General features: G+C 44.2%; 1 protein-coding gene across 1 annotated transcript in view; it reads right to left on the reverse strand.

The window, feature by feature from the left end:
* POU2AF2 (POU class 2 homeobox associating factor 2) overlaps positions 1 to 3,802 on the reverse strand; it is a 58,280-nt gene extending 54,478 nt beyond the window's left edge. Inside the window, exon 1 of the mRNA XM_072155760.1 lies at positions 3,774 to 3,802. The gene's annotated coding sequence lies outside the window, so the exon portion shown is untranslated. The remainder of the gene's footprint in view (positions 1 to 3,773) is intronic.
* Positions 3,803 to 6,000: the final 2,198 nt, after the last annotated feature.

Raw genomic sequence — 6,000 nt, forward strand, 5'->3', positions numbered from 1 at the left:
ACGTATTTGGTGGGAAAACCCCTTTAATCATAAAAAGACCTGCTCTTGCAGATAGCTCCTGATGCTGAGTATTTCTGCTGATTTGCAACCAGAATACTTAAAACCTTTAGTTAAAAATGTAAAAGAAAATGGCTTATTTTTCTGTTTTTGCCTGGACTGCCTCTGTATGACCTCTGTAAGAATACAGTTTGTAATTTACAGGATTGGGAAGCCATGCACGACGGGGGTAAGAGAAATAACATAATTTATTCGGTTTGAAAAAATTTGAGGGAATTCAAAAAGAAAAATAATATTGCTGTTGGCAAAAAAATGGATTGACAAATGAGATTTTTCCCAAATGTTTTCACTACTCTTTAGAAACATAATGGGGGTCATTTACTAAGGGCCCGACGTGTGACCTGAATATTTTCGATTTGCACCAATTTTCCCTGTATCGCCCCGGGATTTTGCCGCACGCGATCGGATTGTGGCGCATCGGCGCCGGCATGCACGCGACGGAAAAAAAAAATGTGTCGTGGGACTCGCGCATACCTTCACCAGGAATAGGCCGGTGAACTTCAGGGCATTCCGGCGTGCCTCGGGGAACTTCAGCGCAGCAGCGCCACCTGGTGGACGTCGGAGGAACTACCTTAATGAATCGCCGCAAGACCCGAATCCACCGCAAAGAATGCGGGAGGGATTGCACAAAGAAACAAATTGTTTTTGTATATGAAATGTCCGGGAGTTACTGCATGTCCCACAGCCGTCCTGTGGTAATGATTACTAAATACAGGTGTCTGGCCACCGCTGCCAAAATGTGAGGTGGTCATATCCGAGGTAGCTATCTCGTTTCTAAGGGACAACATGGCCACATTTATGAGAAATTATCTTCACACAGGAACATTTTTTTAATAACATCCAATTGAAGAAATGTTTACATAAGGCAAATGAATTTCATTAAATGTAAATGCCCCTTTAAGGAAAATGGAAAGAAATGACTTGAGAGGGTCCTTCCTTCCTCTAATGGATCACAGTGATACAGCTTAAAACAACCTAATTTGGAGGCTAGTAGGGTCTATTTCCCATAGGAAGATGAAGCTTTGGCCTTAAAATAAGGCCATTGGGTGGGCCAAGGAACCCGGGTCCATGTCAGACAGGGGTTTAGTGGCCCATCTGAGAAGCACAAGGGTATGTGCTGTTTCATATACAGCAGGCACTTGCCATTACCAACAATAATGAGGGGGGGGGGGACACATTGTTATGTAATAGGGATCCAGTATAGGGACAAAAGAACTGTAATACAGAAGTACTGTTTGTGGGATCATACCCTTAGGGTTCAAACACATTGGAAAGAGCCTAAAACAATATAAAAATCGTTTAATACATTTAAATCACTCGTCTTTCCCTAGAACATAAAGTCTGAGCTATTATGATACAAAAATATGAAACATAACTCTTTCACTACTCCAAAATAATTGAGTAACGAGTAATTTGAACCAGTTTTTCTCAGTTTTAAGTCATGCATTTTCAGTCCGTTAAAAAACACATCCATTTTTGCCAGGTTTTCCCCAATTACCCTATATACTCAAGTATAAGCCGACCCCAGTATAAGCCAGGCCCCTAATTTTACCACCAAAACCTGGTAAAAACTATATTTTTTTACTCGAGTATAAGCCAAGTTTGGGGTTTCAGCACATTTTTTTGTGCTGAAAAACTAGACTTATGCTTGAGTATATATGGTATCTTAATTAAAAACTGACAAAAACAGATGAGTTTTCAAAAAACTGACTAAAATGGGTTCAAAAGGCCACGTGTGCCACCACCTTTAGGCTAGACATCACCACGTCTCCTTCCTGTGGAGTTCACCACACAGACATCTTATGTCCTTCATTGTCCCGAAATCTTGGTTCTCCGAAGTTGCGTTCACACGTTGCAGTTACAAATGCAGCGCAATCAGTTTTAAAGTGCAGTTTTGTTATTTTAACGAGTGAAAGACATTTGTGGAACAGATTTCCCATTCAAACTCAAATTCAGCCGTGTCAGTTCTTGTCTTTCACTTGTTAAATTAACTAAACTGCACCTAAAACCACCTCAAAACGGATTGTGATGTAACTGCAACATGTGAACGCAGCCTGGCAGTATTATCCTGCTGCTGCCACTAACAGTCTCCCAAAATATTGTAAGCGTGATGCCACATATGCGTTTTGAACCCGTTTTTGGTCCGTTTTTAAGCACTCCGTTAAAAAACACATGAGTTAAAAAAACGCATCCGTTTACGAAAACGCATGCGTTTTTTGAAAACGCATCCGTTTTTGACAGGTTTGACCAATTATTTTTTTAAAACTGGTCAAAAACGCATGCATTTTTTAACAGACTGTTTAAAAACGGACCAAAAACGGGTTCAAAACGCCATGTGTGGCATCACCCTTAGGCTGTGCTCACACATTTGCATTTAAACAAATAATAGACCCCAGGCGCTTGTTATCCATCACATAAAGATCACTGGAAACTAATGTGAGATCAAATGTCCCCAGTAATGTCCCCCACACAGTCCCCAGTAATGTCCACACAACCCATGTAAAGCCCCCCACACACCGCTAGTAATGTCCCCACACAGTCCCCAGTTATGTCCCCCACACGTCCCCCCAGTAATGTCCCCCACACGTCCCCCCAGTAATGCCCCCCACACGTCCCCCCAGTAATGCCCCCCACACGTCCCCCCAGTAATGTCCCCCACACGTCCCTCCAGTAATGTCCACACAACCCCAGCAATGTCCTCCATACAGCCCCCAGTAATGCCCCCCACACAGCCCCCAGTAATGTCCCCACACAGTCCCCAGTTATGTCCCCCACACGTCCCCCAGTAATGTCCACACACCCCCAGCAATGTCCTCCACACAGCCCCCAGTAATGTCCCCACACAGTCCCGTTATGTCCCCCACACGTCCCCCCAGTAATGTCCCCCACACATCCCCCCAGCAATGTCCACACACCCCCAGCAATGTCCTCCACACAGCCCCCAGTAATGTCCACACACCCCCAGTAATGCCCCCCACACAGCCCCCAGTATTGTCCTCCATACAGCCCCAGTAATGTCCACACACACCCAGCAATGTCCTCCACACATCCCCCAGTAATGTCCCCCACACAGCCCCCAGTAATGTCCCCCACACAACCCCTGTAATTCCCCCCACACACCCCCAGTAATATCCCCCACACATCCTCCCAGTAATGTCTTCCACGCAGCCCCCAGTAATGTCCCCACACAGTCCCCAGTAATGTCCCCCACACGTCCCCCCAGCAATGTCCCCCACACGTCCCCCCTGTAATGTCCACACACCCCCAGCAATGTCCTCCACACAGCCCCCAGTAATGTCCCTCACACACATCCCCCAGTAATGTCCGCCACACACACCCAGTAATGCCCCCCACACACCCCCAGTAATGGCCCCCCACACTTCCCCCCAGTAATGTCTTCCACACAGCCCCCAGTAATGGCCCTCACACACAGTCCCCAGTAATGTCCCCCAGTAATGTCTCCCACACAGTCCCCAGGAATGTCCCCCACACAGTCCCCAGTAATGTCCCCCACACGTCCCCCCAGTAATGTCCCTCACACAAAGCCCCCAGTAATGTCCCTCACACACAGCCCCCAGTAATGTCCCTTACACACAGACCCCAGTAATGTCCCCACAGGCAACCCCTTGCAATGTCCCAACACACAGCCCCCCTGTAATGTGCCCCAAACAGATACCCCTGTAATGTGCCCCCATACACAGATCCCTCCCTCTCACCTCACTGATGCAGCGTTGTGCACTGCCTCCCCCTGCAGGTCATGTGATTGTGACATCATCACAGGTCTTGCAGAAGAAGCAGTGTACACTGTGCACTGCGCAGCTTCTCATCATGATCTATGTCCTGAGGACACAGATCGTGATGAGAGAGGGGAGGATGCCCGGGCAGTGGGGTAAAGGTCCTGCACAACCGGGGAGATCCGGGGCTCCAGCCAAAAGATCTGGGGCACGGGCCCCTAGCAACGCCCCTGATGGTAGTATATGGTAGGATCGATCAGATGGCCTAGGGTTAAAGTACCCTAGGGAGTCTGAAAAAATACTAAAACATTCTTTTTTTAAAGTTAAAAAAATTAAAAAAACATGAAAGTTCAAATGACTCCACTTTCCCTACAGCTGATATAAAATAAAAAGTAAAAATCTTAAACATATCCTGATCTATGAATATATAAAAAGGGTTATTCCCAACAGAAAACCGTAACAGAATATAGCGCCCAAATGCCTGAAATGCCACTTTTATTTTGTCATTTTGCAACTCATAAGAATTGAAATAGAAAGTGATCAAAAGTTGCCAAATGAAGATTTTTTTTGGTACAAAAGGTGTTAATTTTTTGAAATTTATTAAAACACAAAAAAGCCTAGATAAATATGGTATCCCCATGATTGTACCATCCTAAAGAATAAAGGTGTGTGTGTGTGTGTGGGGGGGGGGCTGTCGTTTGGAACAAAAAGTAAAAGTCGTAAATATAGAGCCCACAAGAAAATAGTGCAAATGCATTTTTGGCAATTTTATTATATTTGGCCTTTTTTCCCTGCTTTCCAGTACACAGCATGGAATATTCAATACCGTCACTGGAAGGTACAATTTCTTACACAGAAAAACTCACCACTATGTTTGGCTGTAGTGGGTTGGTTGCAGTGCATCCAGTATGGCCAGTGTTTTGGTGATGGCAGTTACACCTCATTACTATGGTAACAGAGCAAAAAAACCTGTTAGATCATTACTGGGAGCAGAGAAGAAGAGGTAGGAGGAGTTACTGAGAACTAAAGGGTCATGGGACTTGTAGTTTCCACTGGCGGCCATCTTGGTGATAACTTTATCTACTTTAGAGAGGCCATAAAATTTTGTGGATCATAAAATCAAACTATTTAAGTTCAATTTTGTGACTAATGACATTGAGTTTTGTTACATTTATTTATTTATAACATCAAGGGGTTTTGTATCAGACGTTCACATTCCCCTTTAATAATTTCCTCCCATTGATATAAACCTCTCTATAAGGCAAAATATTAGCCTATTCTTCATTAGGAAACTGGCATGCAGTGTATTGTAAATGTAAACTCTTAACAAGAACCATGCATTCACCTTATTGAAATATTAATCTATACGGAAAAAAAAATCTGAAAAATGAAAAAAAAAAAAATTATATTAAGTGAAAAGATTAAATTACCATTTTATTTACCATTTTATTCAATCTTGGTCAAAAATTTTCTTTGCCATTTTTTATTACATCACAAATGAGTAAAAGTCAATTGGTAATAAAGACGGTCCCTTACTTAAGGACCCCCGACTTACAGACGACCCTCTGTCCACTGTGACCTCTGGGGAAGCTCTCTGGATGCTATTACTATAGTCCCAGGCTGTAATGATCATCTGTAAGGTGTCTATAATGAAGCTTTATTGATAATTCTTGGTCCCATTACAGCAAAAAATTTTGAAACTCCAATTTCAAAATTTTGCCTGGAACTACAATTCTAACATATACAGTTCTGACTTGCATACAAATTCAACTTAAGAACAAACCTATGGAACCTATCTTGTACGTAACCCAAGGACTGACTGTATACAATGGGGCATATTTACTTACCCGGTCCCATCGCAATCCAGCGGTGCGTTGTCCGATGAGGATTCAGGTCCGGCGCGATTCACTAAGATCATGCGTCCAAGTTCCTGCATGTGTCGCCTCTGCGCGAGGTCCGCCGGAGTTCACCTGCTTCTTCCTGGTGCATGTAAGTGCTGATCTTGCGACACATTTCCTTTTTTGAATTCCGCGGTTTGTCTGAATCCGTCGGGTTGTCCGACAACCACGCCCTTCGATTTCTGTCGCATGCAAGCTGGTGCACCACGATCTGATTGCGTGTACCAAAAACCCGGGGCAATTCAGGGCAAAAGAGAAATATTCGGGACCCTTAGTAAATGAGCCCCAATGTGTCTACCCCCAAAATGTCA

Source organism: Engystomops pustulosus, chromosome 6, assembly GCF_040894005.1.
Source record: "Engystomops pustulosus chromosome 6, aEngPut4.maternal, whole genome shotgun sequence".
Taxonomy (NCBI): Eukaryota; Metazoa; Chordata; class Amphibia; order Anura; family Leptodactylidae; genus Engystomops; species Engystomops pustulosus.